This window comes from Cryptomeria japonica, chromosome 9 (assembly GCF_030272615.1).
Source record: "Cryptomeria japonica chromosome 9, Sugi_1.0, whole genome shotgun sequence".
NCBI classification, from domain to species: domain Eukaryota; kingdom Viridiplantae; phylum Streptophyta; class Pinopsida; order Cupressales; family Cupressaceae; genus Cryptomeria; species Cryptomeria japonica.
Genome location: NC_081413.1, coordinates 339,516,498 through 339,532,205, shown reverse-complemented (window position 1 = coordinate 339,532,205; position 15,708 = coordinate 339,516,498).

The window sequence follows — 15,708 nt, the reverse complement described above, 5'->3', positions numbered from 1 at the left end:
AAATCTAAACCGCAAGCAATGACCATGCAAACAATATCCATATTGGTCTTATACTTGTGCATGAGTTGCAGAAAGGTGTCGCCAAACAAAATATCAATTGCTCGAAAATAATTTGCATCCCCAAGTAGAAATGATCACCTCAGCCGCCAAGTCATAACCTTCCCATGAAAGGCAACCTGCAAATGAGAAGTGATGAGAGTTAAGTTTGCCTCCATCCTTCACTCCACCTCAGAGATCATTGTCGCACACAACTACGAATGCTACCACCAAGCACCTTTGGCTTGCTTATAACATCACCTCGCACATTCCCTTTCCCATCACTCCAACTCCCCTGCCATGCCATTAATAATCACATGCTTTAAAGGACAACATCACTAATTATTTGGCCATGCAATCTCTTTGAAATCCTTAAAGTGTACCTCTCCCACTTCGATAAATGATACCATTTGGATAGTACATTTGCCTCGTGATTTCCCACACATTTTATGTGACTCGCTTCATAGCCTTGCAGGGCCTTCAGCTCAGCTTTTATACCCACAATATATTTTTGCAAATGCCACGCCTGAATTTCGCCACTAATAATCGTATTAATGATTATCATTGAATCTCCTTCCAAGTGGATAGTGTGCAATCCTAATTGTTTCCCCAATTTAATCTCCAAAAGAGTTGCTTCTGCTTCTGCCAAATTATTTGTTCCATCAACAATTCTTTTTCCTCCAATTACCACTATGTTACCTTCCCAACCCCTCATCACACACCCAATACCCGAGGGTCTAGGATTCCCTTTCGAAGCCTCGTCAAAATTAACCTTATACCAACCCTCCCTTGGTTTTTTCCACTTCACCTCCCTCTAAGTATCCTCTCTTGAATGCACTCGGGCCTGGCCCTTAACAAGCCTTTTGTTAACTTTTTTTAATATAATATTATAATAAAAATTATTATATTTAGATGTTATATATATAATGTTTACACAAAGTTATTTGTTTCTACCTCTCTTTCTAACATTAGGTTATATATTTAATGTTTATGTTTTTTTACAAGTTAAAAAAATTATATATTTAAAGATATTTTATAAGTCTATGTTGGTGTAAATAAATATTCATCATGGATATTATTACACTTTACTTAAGTTAACTTAGGATAATGCATCTCTTCATAGTTTGGATTTGAGACACTTAGGGAAGTGTGCACATAGGGATATAGCTTGTAAGAGAAATTCCACCTTTTGTGGTCTTATTTTGCTGTTACACTCCACATTCGGTGGGTCATCCACCTCTTGTGGAATATTATATTATTTCTCCTACGTACCCCTAGTATTTCTTACCTACCCTTGTTTCTCATTGAGCCACATGTCATGATTGTGTGTTCGTACATCCATATGGCCTTGCCTATATAAGCAGGCCTATATTTATTGTATTGGTTAATCCAGTTGATCATTTGCATATTGATGAGAATACAGTTTGTTCTTCTCATTCTTTTGTCTCTCTTTTATGTTTTTCATTGTGCCCTTGATCTTGGCAAAACATCACATGGTATCAGAGTCATTAGGGCTTCATTGATTGGTTTTTGGGAGACATTTTGGAAGGCTTCTATTTTCGGATTTGAGGAAGAACACTTTTCGGAGGCATCTTAGAGTGTTTTCAACCTCACCATTGCGTCCGGGAGGCCGTTTCCATAAAAATCGAGTATAAACTCGACCTATTTTGGCGAAAATTGAATTTTGGATGTTGGAGGAATTTTTTGCCCAATTCGGACGGTACGGTACGGAATTTTCGGATCTCAAAAAAAAATAAAAAAAATTGCGGGTCCGTACCTTATGCTCAGTCAGCATTTTTTGAAAAAAAATTTAGACCCCTCTCTGTTGAGTAGTTTGGATTTTTGGGTCAACTTTGGAGGCTCATAACTTACTCAATTTTGCTCCTTTTTGGGTGCAATTTTTTATTTATTTGGGATAATTTTTCATGCCCTTCGCAGTGATGTGGTTATTTTTTAATTTTGGTGCATTGGTTTTTCATAATTTTTGGATTCGGTCAGTTGTACTTGTCCAATCCTCAATTTTGTAACTTCAAAAGCTTTGTTTGAGCTCATGCGACCTCCTTTTCAGGTGCCATTTTTTTTTAAAGTGCATATTTTTTTGTCTACTTTCATAATATATGATCAGATTTCAAATATTTTGAGTGGAAGTTGTACTTTCATATAGTGGTCTTATTTGGCCTATTTGGTACTTGTAAATTGCTTGGATCTTAGTTTAGATCTCTTGCATTATTAGTTTGAGTCTCTTTTGGCCTTATTGAGGCAGTTGCAAAGTTGAAATCAGAAGTTCACTTTGCCATTTTTTGCAAGTGACCCACTGTACACGCACTAAGTATAAAGTGTCAAATCATCATTTTTTTTTTTGGGGGGGGGGGGTTCTTTGATTGAGTGAATTTGGGGGGTGTCTTGTGTGATTGTGCCTCTCTTTTCTTGTGCTCTTTCATTTTTGTTGCAATGAGTCCTCATAAATATCTACCTTTAACTCCACATAATTATGCATCATGGAAAATTAAAGTATGGAGCAAATTAATGGAAAAAGGTCTCACGCATTACATAGATGGAACAATAGCAGCACCACCTGATCCTAAGGTTGATCCTAATGCTTAATTAGAATGGCTCATGAAGAATTGCATGGCTCTTGGAACTTTGCGTAAGTATGTATCAGATGACCTCATTTTTCACATTGAGAAGTGTACAACAATCAAAGAGGCTTGGGATATGTTTTAGAAATTGTATGGTCAAGTTGATGAAATTAGAGGTTACAATGTTGACAATGAGCTCACCAACTTGGATCCCAAGAGTTTTGATATAATCCAAGATTATGTCACCAAAGCAAATGAGCTAAGAGAAAAGCTTAAGGATTGTGGAATTGACAAAAAGGATGCTAAGTTGATATTCAACTTGTTGGACAAGCTTGCACCAGAATATGCAGCATTTGTGTCTAGCTTCCAAACTCATCGTTTGATAGTGGGGAGTTCCTACATCATGCCTTCATTTGATGATTTCACAGAAATGTTGATATTGAAACAATCTAAGTTGTTGAACATGGGGTTTTTCAAGTCTTCAAAGTCCAAGGCTTTGGTGGCTAATCAAGGGAGTCAAGGGAGTCAAGGCAAAGATTCCAACAAGAAGAAGAAGCAATCTAAGCCAAAGCCACAACAGGAAAAAGGACAATCATCCTCTTCCAAGAAGGGGACTCCACCTAAGAAGGATAAACCAACTTGTGCATATTGCAAGAAGTATGTTCATGATGAGCATCGATGCCACACCAAGCAAGTTGATGAGTTGACAAATTTTCTTAAGAAAAACAACATCAACTTGCCATCCGCCTACACAAAGAAGGATTCATCTCCTTCCTCTTCCTCACAGTCTAAGGGAAAAGGGCAAGCATTTGTGGCTACAACAGGTTCTTCACAATAGTGGATACTTGACTCGGGTGCCTCTTATCACATGGGTTCTACAAAGGAGCAGTTTTCTTCATTGGAGCCATCTAAGGTACCTCACATTTACATAGGTGATGATACACAAGTAGAGGTTGAAGGGAAAAGTTCAGTTGACATGGATGATGGAACATTTGAGAATGTTCTTTATGTTCCTAACTTGTCTACCAACCTTCTCTCTATCTACCAAATCACTCACTATGGGAATGGGAAAAAGGTTGAGTTTACACCTGATTCAGTTGTGGTAAAGGAACTTGATGATGATGCCTTGGTAGCAGTGGGACAAGTCAATGACAACTCAAGGCTTTATTCATTCTCCCACTTTGTGCCAAGTTATCCTTCTAGGGCCTTGCTTACTCATTCAAATTCAGAAAGTAAGCTATGGCATGAGCGGTTTGGTCACCTCAACTACCGCTATCTTCAGCAGCTCAACACTAAAGAAATGGTCACAGGTCTACCTCAAATCATTTTTTCAAAGGGTGTATGTTCAGGTTGTTCCATGGGCAAGCATCCAGAGGAGAAGTTTGATAAGGGGAAAGCTTGGAGAGCTTTGTAAGTTCTTCAACTTGTTCACAACAATGTAACAGGACATTTCCAGCTGCTTCATTTAGAAAGGCCCGCTATGTCTTCACCTTCATTGATGACTACTCCCACTTCACTTGGGTCTACTTTCTCATTCACAAGAGTGAAGTATTTGACATATTTCAGGACTTCAAGACTCGTGTGGAGAAGCAATCCGAGAAAGTGGTCAAGATTCTTTGTACAAATAATGGAAGGGAATATGTGAACAAAAGACTTGAGGATTTTTGTACATTTGAGGGGATTGATCTTCAACATTCTATTGCATACACTCCACAGCAGAATGGAGTTGTAGAACGCAAGAATAGAACTCTCAAAGAAATGGCTATTTGTATGATACATGCACGTTCTCTTGATCCCGCCTTTGGGTGGAGGCTATTAGTTGTGCCACACACATCCATAATCGGCTTCCTCACAAAGCTTTGCAAGGTATTACTCCTTTTGAATCTTGGGCTGGTAGGAAACCGATTGTGAGACATTTCAGAGTCTTTGGGTGTCCAGCATGGGCTCGCATACCTCCACAGAAACGCAAGGCATTGGAACCTCAGAGTCGACCTTGTATTTTTGTTGGATATCCTGAGGGTGTTAAGGCATATAGATTGATGGATCCTGAGACATATGAGGTGTTCATTGAGAGGAGTGTTCACTTTGAGGAAATCTCTCCTAGCTTAGCCTCTCTACCTCCTCCACCTTCCTCCATTGTGGATAGTGATGCTAGTGATTCAGATGATGAGACTCCTTCAACTTCGACTCACAGGGTTACACCTCTGCAAGGTCCACTTGCAGTTGAGGAGCCTCATTCTCCACCTCCACCTAGACCTCGTCGGGCTCGACAGACACTTGAGTCAGCAGGTTCTCTTGTTGGGGATCCTTCAAATACATAGAGGACTTGATCACATCATCAAGATCTTCCACATGCATTCATTGCTACTACTTCTGATCCACAGACATTTCGGGAAGCATCAGGGGTTCCTGAGTAGGACCAAGCTATGGAGGAAGAGTATATTTCCTTGATGAGGAACAACACATGGGATTTAGCCCATCTCCCTAAGGGAAAAAATATGGTTCGATGTAAGTGGATCTATCAAACCAAGTTTGCAGCAGATGGTAGTGTGGATAAGTATAAGGCTCGGCTTTTTGTGAAAGGTTTCTCTCAGGTTCCCGGTGTTGACTATACTGAGACCTTTGTGCCCATAGCCAAGATGAACTCCATTCGCTTGACACTTGCTATTGCTGCAGATCATGGTTGGGTTGTACATCAGATGGATGTGAAGAGTGCTTTTCTTCATGGGGATCTTGATGAAGATATTTATATAGAGCAGCCACAGGGTTTCATCCAGGATACTTCATTGGTTTGCATACTAAGGAAATCTCTTTATGGCCTCAAGTAGGCCCCCAGGGCTTGGTATGCCAAGATGGATTCCTTTCTTCTCTCAGCAAGGTTCACCAGGTGTCATTCTGATCTGAATTCCTATATTTTGCAACAGAATGACTCTCACTTGATACTTGTGCTCTATGTTGATGATTTGATCATTACAGGGAGCACCGCATCCATCATTAGCAGGGTCAAATCGGCTTTGCATGATAGATTTGCTATGATTGACTTGGGTCTTTTGCACTACTTTCTCTGGATAGAGATTTCACAATCACCTTCCAGGATTACACTATCGCAGCCCAAGTATGCTCTTGATCTGCTTGCATGCTTTCATATGGCTAATTGTAAGCCTGCACCGACTCCCTTTCTTTCAGGAGTCAAGCTTGAGGCTTTGTGTTCTTCTCCACCAGTTGATGCCACATTGTATCGTCAGCTTGTGGGTAGTCTCATTTACTTGACTCACACACGCCCTGATACTTTATTTGCAATTGGCATGGTTTCCCTCTTCATGTAGCAACCACATGAGCTTCATTGGAAAGTCACCAAATGCATCCTTCATTACATCTAGGGTACACATCACTATGGGATTCACTATGCAGCAGGCACAGGACTTCGCTTGGTTGGTTACATAGACTCCGATAGGGCTGGCAATCTTGATGATCATAAGTCTACTTTAGGTTACAGCTTCCACCTTGGTTCAAGCCCCATTTGTTGGCAGAGCAATAAGCAGCATGCTATTGCTCTCTCTTTGACTAAGGCTGAGTATTGAGGAGTTGTTAACGCAGCAACTGAGACCATTTGGCTTCAGCAGATTCTCACAGAGTTTGGGTTCACCACTCCACAACCGACAGTTCTACATTGTGACAATCAGAGTGCTATTGCAATCTCGAAGAACCTTGTCCAGCACCAGCTGACCAAACACATCGAGATCCATATGCACTATATCCGAGAGTTGATTCAAGAGCAGGTCATTGATTTGCAGTATTATCCTACAATGGAGCAGGTTGCAGACATATTCACCAAACCTTTCACCGAGAGTAAGTTCCAATAGTTGCGAGCTCTCTTGGGGTGTAGGATGTATCATTAGGGGGGCCAATTGACTTCTCCTTCCTCTCTTATGGGGGGACTTTTTCCTCTTTGAGGTTTTGTCCTTCTTCTTTGAGAGTCTTTTGTACATTCATCTCTCTTTTGGGGGGAGTTTTTTTCCCACGGGGTTTTCTCCCTTTCTCCATTTGTGAGAGATTGCATTGCATAGTTTTCCTTGCATTTGCATATTGTACATGGGTACCTATCATGGCCTTGTAGCCGAGACCTATCTTGCATTGTTGACTTGAGTCTTCATTTCCCTAAATTGCACTTAAGGGGGGGTGTTGGTGTAAATAAATATCCATCATGGATATTATTACACTTTACTTAAGTTAACTTAGGATAATGCATTTCTTTGTAGTTTGGATTTGAGACACTTAGGGAAGTGTGCACATAGGGATATAGCTTGTAGGAGAAATTTCACCTTTTGTGGTCTTATTTTATTGTTACACTCCACATTCAGTGGGTCATCCACCTCTTGTGGAATATTATATTATTTCTTCTACCTACCCTTGTTTCTCATTGAGCCGCATGTCATGATTGTGTGCTCGTACATCCATATGGCCTTGCCTATATAAGCAGGCCTATATTCATTGTATTGGTTAATCCAAATGATCATTTGCATATTGATGAGAATACAACTTGTTCTTGTCATTCTTTTGTCTCTCTTTTATGCTTTTCATTGTGCCCTTGATATGGGCAAAATCTCACAGTCTATTTTTATTTATATATAATATTACATTACAATTATAAAATAAGTTATAAATATTCAGTTATATCCTCTATCTATACCTCTCCCTCTCTACATATTGAGCTATCTCTCCATCTCTCCCCCTCTTCTCTCTCTATCTCCCATCTACATATCCTCCTTTATGTATTTATATCCCTTTTTCTCCCTCCATCTCTTTATCTCTCCTCAACTCTTGCACTCTGACTCCTTCCCTATTCCCATATCTATCTCTCTATCTCTATCACTTTCTTTGTTTCTCTTATTATACATCTCTATCTCTTCTTACATATCTAGGTCTTCTTCTCTATCTCTCCCTTTGGCTCTCTCCCTCTCTCCATATCTATTTGTTTATATACATACTTCTCTCTATTTGTCTATATCTCTCGCCCTCTCTCTATATCTCTATATTGCTACTACTTTATCTCATCTATGTCTCTTTCTATCTCTCCCTCTCTCCTCCCCTCTATTTCTCTATATTGCTACTACTTTATCTCATCTATGTCTCTTTCTGTCTCTCCCTCTCTCCTCCCCTCTATATCTCTCTATCTATATCAAGTTTTTATTACCTTCAATGAGGGAATTCCTCTTATTTTAGCCCAAAGAAATGATATACCGGTGGCTGCATTAAAGAGTATACCCTATTTTATTGGTGAGACAACCACCACCCCCATAGAGCACATTTAGGACATTGTAAACATCTGCTCCATCCATAATGTCATTGAGGATGATGTTGTTGTTAGGCTCTTGGCCACAACCTCAAAAGGAAAAGCCTTGCAGTGGTATAGAAGGTTGTCGCATAACTCCATTCGCAATTAGGACAAGTTGGGGGAGAAGTTGTGTCAACAATGTGAAGACAAAAGTGACCACCTATCACTTGTAGAAGAGCTAACTACAAACAAGAGGTTGCCTAGTAATTTCATGGGAGACTTCAATTTTAGATTCCAAAAGACATGAAATGGAATCCTAGCTCTAGTAAAGTCATCTCCCAATCATGCCTTCTTGTATTATCTAAGAGCTCTCAATAGTGATATAGTTGTCATGATACAATCAATGGGTGAAACTTCTCTACCACATGAGCATGACTTTGCCCTAGATACAGGTTGGGAAGATAGCTCCAAGGCCGCCAATGCTTCAATTTTTAGAAGCTCATACTGAATATCCCACCTTGGTTTCTATCACCATGGAATCCACATGCCATCCATCCACATCCACTTCATCCTCAAATAAGGTCAAGAATCTGTTGTAGAACTTTGGAAATGAGGTTTTGACACTAAAGAGGCAACAAGCTCAGCAAAGTAGGCCTTATCAAGCACAAAATCAGGATTACCAACAGAATAGGCCACCTTTTCAAGGGCAAAACTAATGGATTCGGGCCAGGCCTTTGAATAGTATGAACCCTACAGCTACAAAAAACTCAAGGGCAATAGTTCCAATGCATAATAATCTCGCCAAGAGTAGGATTGGTGTCAACCATGCAATCAACCACACAATCAAAGTGAATGTCAAAATGGAGAATTTGTCCAAGCTCTAGTAGTGTCGAATGAGCCAACCATCCCTAGTTAGCAATATGATCCAAATCAACCAAGTGTCAACAATCAGGCTCACATACAAGGTGATTCTACTTTTATAAATTGACAAGAGGTAGAATTATGTGGTATAAACCAAACAAAAAGTGACACTATGCTACAAAACAAAAGGTCAAAAAGGAAAGCGGTAGAAGGTGCCTCACCTTCAACAACAACCCTAGCTCCAATGCCCAGAGTAGTTGTCTAGGATACAAGTCAAAATACCATTCAAGGGAGTGGGAGGAAAGAAGAGCCTAGGGTCACCCCAAGAACAAGGATAGACCTTGTTGCTTCAAAGGGGCCTTCAAAATTAGCTGGTGTTCCTTTCAATATAGTTGACCAAACGAAGAAAGCCAATCTCAATGTTATTATGTGGGAAGCCCTTTCCATGCCATCTTAAAGGGATTTGCTTAAGGAGGCATTGAAGGACATCAATTAATAAAGTGATGAGGTAGCAGTTGATGAGCCAAAATAATGGCTCCATTTTGTCAAATATTGTCATAAAACTTTGGCTTTGATAATATGTTTGGGTAATGTATGGGTCATAGGACTTTCCTTGTTGATGTCTTTTTCTAGTATTTTTGGACATGATTTATCCTATACCCAAGGTTGTTGACTAATGATCTTTATACAATTAATCTATGCAAATTATCTAAATTAATATGCTAAATTAATGCTATGTTAACATCAATCGATACACACGTTTTTGTACACATTAATGCCATGATGCATGGTCAGCTAAGAGGAAAAGATGACTAAGCTTGTGGTTTAAAGACACGCCAATATGTCGTTGGATGCAGACCTAGTCAAAGTGGAGCAGCATTGAAGAAGGTCATAACCAATTGACTGCATCCTCAATGGAGCAAACTATGGAGCATTCATGATTGTTCCTGATGGAACATAAATCCAGGAAGGAGGTTACGCTATATTTTCTCAGCAACAAAACAATTGTTGTTCTGCATTTATGTGCTAACTTCTTCTAGTATAATAAATCATGTTCACCTATTCCTCTGGGACATGGGTTGATCAGTTAGGAGTTTGTTATAAGTTTTCTTATAAACAAAAGTTATCTATCTTCTCACGGGAGTAAGAAGAGAACGACCATATAGTTAGTAGTATTCAATTTTTAGACTTATGTATGTGCAATCAATTTGAAGTAAATAAAAATAATAGTATTATGAGTTTATCAGTTGTTATCTAAGTTCTAGATATACTCATTCAAGGGGGGGCACTTGGTGAGTAGTTCCTATGTATTTTTGAGTTAATTTCCATTTTGTTATAGTTGTTGTTTTGGTATTTGACTATTCCTGCAGCCACAGGAAATAGCTCTTGTCTCTGTTCCTACAACCAAAGCAGCTAGAGTAGTTCCTATCCGTTGTCCAGAATGTTGCCATTAATAGTATTTGCTTAAGTTATTTTCAATTGTGAGTTTTAATAAGTATTAAGTCATCACGTTTATGCATATTTGTTTAAGAGAATTTCATTTTTCAGTAGTAGAGTAAAATGGTTGCAATTTGAGCTTAAGTGCACATACAGTGTTGACCCATTTCAAGGTTACGTCCCTGGATGATAAAGTAAGTGAACCTTTGATACAAGAAAGGTAGTTGCTCAGTAAGGATGTTTAATCTCTGACCTAAGTCTTTAGAACCTAGTTGCTATTCCAATTGCAAGGACCAACAACAGTCAGCAAGAAGACAATCTCCACCAGTTTGGTACAACCTAAGGAGGAAGAAGATTCAAGCAAGATCAGTGGGCCTTCCCCCTTCTATATCTCTTTAATCATAGGAGATAACCTAATTCACAATTGCGTGATAGATTTAGGAGCTAGTAGCTCAACCATGCATAAGAAGGCAGTTGACCCTGGTATAAAATATGAACTAGTGACTAAAGGGGTTGTCTGATTGGATGGCACTTCTATTAAGACAATAGGGGTTGTTAAAAAATTGAAGTTCACCTTGCACGAATGCCTTGGTTGCACTATCTTGCAAGACATATCCGTCATTGACCTCCTTGCCTTCTTTGCCATTTGTCTATCTAGAGACTTCACCATGAAGATATGTGGTTACTTGCCTTCTGATCGGTCCCATATATTGTTTCTAGAAAGGTATGGTACCGAGGTTACTATAAAAGTATATCCCATTGTACAAAACCACATTGAGCCCTACACCCCCCCAGCCCTATAAAAATGAATTGCATTTTGCATGAAGAGAGAGAGAGAGAGAGAGACAGAGAGAGACAGAGAGAGGAGCATATCATCTGTGAGCTTGCTACTCTTCTAGAAGAGGTTCTATATTTATTGCTCGATGAGTGGGGTAACACTTTTTAGTTTGACCCATTAGCTGAGACAAAGAAGATCAGGCTTGACACCTGTTGTATTCATGAGGAGGATACTCCTATTTCTAACTCGTCAAGACACAAGAAGTCTTGAGGGGGGTTATGGAGCATATTTTTTTATGGTTCAAGAAACAAGAATGGCGTGGGTGTTGGTGTAATGCTTGTTTATCCTAAGTAGGAGAAATATTTCTTCTCTTTTAGGCACCATTTTGGTTGCACCAATGATCTGGTTGAGTATGAAGCCCTAGTTCAAGGCCTCCAACTTGCACAAAGAAGAGAGATCAAATCCTTGCAGATATTTGGGGATAGTGAGTTGGTTGTTAATCATAGAAGAGCTCTATACATAACAAAGAACAACCTACTCAAATCATACAAACATAGGATTCAGGATTTGATCGAAGGATTTTAGGCCTTCAACATCGAGAGCCTTCCTAGGATTCCAAATAGGCATATTAGTAGGTTTGCAATTGTGGGTTCTTAGTTTGACATAACAACACATATTGCAAGAAGGAAGGAACAACACATCAAGCTTGTTGTAAGGCCTGTCATCCCAACCAATCAAGCAATTTGGTAGGCATTCGAAAGTGATCAACAAATTGTCAATTTTCTACAAAAAAGAAGCAAAGTTTTTTGCTAGAAATTAGGCTACGCCGCAAGACCAATATGGAGATGAGATCGTGTATCATAACTCCAACAGGTTTCCTAAAAGTCTAGTTACCTTAGAAGGAATTTTCAACTCAGATGATCAACTGAAGAAGAAGATGAACTCGATTGCAAAGAAGGGTGATTATAAGTCAACTTTTGTTGCTTAGGGTAGGTTACTAAATTGGTGAACGGTATGTTCCTCAAGCGAATAAGAGGCCTTTGTTAAGGTTTGTCAAAGATATGATGACATAATTGCTTTGACTTATGAAGATTTGAAGGGTTTTGACCCTAGCCTAGCCCAACATACTATAGAACTAAGGCTAGATGCAAAACCAGTTAGACAAAAGCAAAGGCCAATAAACCCCAAAATTGAGCCACTAGTGAGGAAGGAGTTAACCAAACTCATAGAAGACAATACCATCTTCCCTATCAAACACTCCTCTTGGTTGGCTAACCTTGTCCTTGTAAGGAAGAAGAATGGGGAAATCAGGCAATATGTAGACTTTAGGGACCTCAACAGAGCCCCCCTTAAGGATAATTATCCCCTTCTCTCCATGGAACAAATTCTACAAAAAGTCAGTGGCTTAGAAAGATTTTCAATTTTGGATGGGTATTCAAGCTACAATCAGATTTTGGTCCAAGAGTCAAAGCAATACAAGATTGCATTTACTACTAAGTGGGGTACCTATGCTTATTATAATATGCCTTTTGGGTTGATGAATGCATGTGTCACGTTTCAAAGAGCAGTGGACATGGCTTTGAGGAGTGTATTAACAAAGTTTGTGCTTATCTGATCATTTTGGTCTTCTTGAGTATGTGTTCATGAAATGTAGGGAATATGGTGTGACCTTGAACCCAAACAAATATATATTTTCCATTGATCAAGGAAGATTTTTGGGACACATTGTATCAAAGGAAGGGTTAGCCATTGATCTCGAGTGAGTGGAAGCCATTCTTTCTCTTCCACTCCCCAGTAGTAATAAAGGATTACAAAGTTTCCTTGGTAGGATCAACTTTGTGAAGAGGTTCATTCCCAACCTCGCAACCATGGTAAAACCCCTCACCTCCATGTTAAAGAAAAATTTGGCTTTTAGTTGGACCAAGGAAGGGAAGGCCAGATTTGAAAAAAAAAAAGCAAGCAATTGCTCAGGCCCCTACTCTTGTCAATCCTAACTATGAAAAGGATTTTATCCTCTATACCTTCAGAGGAGAACCCAACATCTCATTTGTCCTAACATAGATAAACAATGATAATTTGGAGCAACCTGTTGCCTTCTTCAGTGAGGGATTAATGGATTACGAGCTTAGGTATAACTATGTAGAGAGGTATGTCCTCGTTTTTGTAAGAGCATTGAAGAATTTTAGACACATGTTGCCTAACAATAAGATCCAACTCTTAGTTCCACATGCAAGTGTCAAGGATTCCCTTTTAAATAAGGACATCAATGAGAAAAGGGCTGGGTGGATAACCAAGGTCATGGAATATGACATCAACATCAAGATTGTTAAGCTTATAAGAAGCAAGGGCCTATGTGAACAACTTGTCTCATCTTTCGAGACTCCTTCAGAGGTCACCCTTGTGTTACAAGAGGATCAACCAACTAGCAACGACACTCAGGTTAGTTGGGTGAGTGACATGACCACCTTGTTAATGGAAGGTAGATACCCCCAAGGTCTAGATAGGACCAAAAGAGAACATTTTAGGTTATAGTTTGTCCCCTATGTCTTATTGTATGTCACCCTTTTTAGAAGAGACTCTAACAGAGTCTTGTTAAGATGTATTGAGCATAATCAAGTCAATATATTATTAGAGGCATTCATGATGGCTCTTCAAGGGGCCACTTCTCTGCAAGGACTACAACTATGAAAACAATGAGGGTTGGTTATTACTGGCCAACCTTACTCAGTGACTCACATAGATGGGTGGATAATTGCAAGAAATTCACTTTCTTATCTGGGAAGCAAAGGGTAGCTACCCTTCCTCTCCACCCTATTCAAGCAGATAAACCATTCACACAATGGGGTTTAGACTTCATTGGAATGATAAATCTGCCTTCTAGTACTAGTCACAAGTGGATCTTGGCCACAATAGACTACTTCACTAGGTGGAAAGAGGCAGTTGCATTGAAATATGCCACAAAGGCCTTAGTGTTAAAATTCCTTAATGGAATTGTGACAAGATTCGATGTCCCCTCCACCATCATATTAGATAATGCCAAGGAATTTGTTGGAACCCAAATCAGTTATTGGGTAGTTAAACATGGCATATACTTAAATACATCATCCAATTACTACTCTCAGGATAATGGCTTAGCCGAGTTTTCCAACAAAAACCTCATCACTCGATAATCAAAAGAACAATTGAAGACAATTAGAGGTCTTGGCATACTAAGTTGAGGACAACCTTATAGCTGATATAATTACACCTAAGAGGGCAATTGGTAACTCTCGTTTCATGCTCGTATATGGGAGGGAAGCAAGACTCCCATCTTCCTTGGAGTTACCCTCTTTCAAATTATCACATTAGCTGGAATCGATAGAGAATGATGCTATGACTGTGAGGCTAGCTGAGTTGAGGGAGCTAGAAGAAGTTAGAAACCAAGCCATGAATATACTCGAGGTTCATCAAGAGCAGGTCAAAAGAAGTTTTGAAAACAAAGGCTACTAATAGGGTCTTTAAAGAGGGAGATCCAGTTTTCAAGTGGGATGCAAATAGAGCCAAAGTTGAACAATGCTCCAAATTTGATGCTATCTTAGAGTGGTCCATATGTCATCATCAGTTGCAAGGAGGCCAATGCATTTTATCTCTCTAGGCTTGATGGTGAAGTTCTTCCAATTCTAGCGAAGGGGATTCATATCAAGCCTTGATTCTAAAGAGGGTCTCGATGATAATGTAAATATTAGATTAGAGTTTGTTTTGCTTTCATAACTACTTTTGTACTTGTTGCATTCTCTTTAAGAGAATGGATGCTCTAGTTTCCAACTTCCCTCAAGTATTGGAAAACACATGTTCAGAGGTACTTCTAGTGATTAAGTGCCCAGTGAATGCTTAAGGCTTCTAGATTTCATGCTTAGCAGGCAAGCATCCCGCAAAGGTCACCAAAATGTTGTAATTTTATGATACCCTTGGTCCATCAACAAGAACCGATCAAAGATATGTTTCATGGATTAGTGCGGCCCCAATTGATCATGCACAAGACCTATAAAATCATGAAATGTTGAAGTGTTATCTTGTCAAGAGGTGGATTCAGGCCTTCCCCTTTGTATCTTGCCCTCGGGAACCTTGGAGCCCATTGGTTCCTTCTACTTCCCTTTTCTTTCTTAGGAATTTTAGATTTCGGAGTTTGGGGAACCGATCTGTCCCTTCCCTTTTGGGGAGAGGTATCTTGTTTCCTTGGACCCTAGAATCCCAAACTTCCCCTCTTTCCATATTTCGGAGTCCGGGGAACTAGTCTATCCCTTCCCTTTCTAGAGAGGTATCCTGTGTCCCTGGACTCCAGAATTCCAAACATCCCTTCAAACTGGATTATGGAGTCCAGGGAACCGATCTATCCTTTCCCTTGTGAGGAGAGGCACCTCGTCTCCCCAAACCTCAAAATCTTAGATTTACTTTCCCTCCTGATTCCATAGTTCAGGGAATCAGTTTATCCCTTCCCTTTTGGGAAGAGGTGTCTCATCTCCCTGAACCCCAAAATCCTACACTTCTCTTACGGATTTCGTAGTTTGGGAAACGAGTCTATTCCTTCCCTTTTGGGGAGAGGTATCATATCTTCACCAAACCTCAAAACTTGAAGTCCTCCCTCTCATTCCTCAGGACTCCAAGGTTCCCACCTCCTCTTCCCTTGTAGTGTTTTCCTAAAGGCTCGACGTTTGGTCCTTTCAATGACATCAACACTTCCAAATGGCGTGATCAACACTATA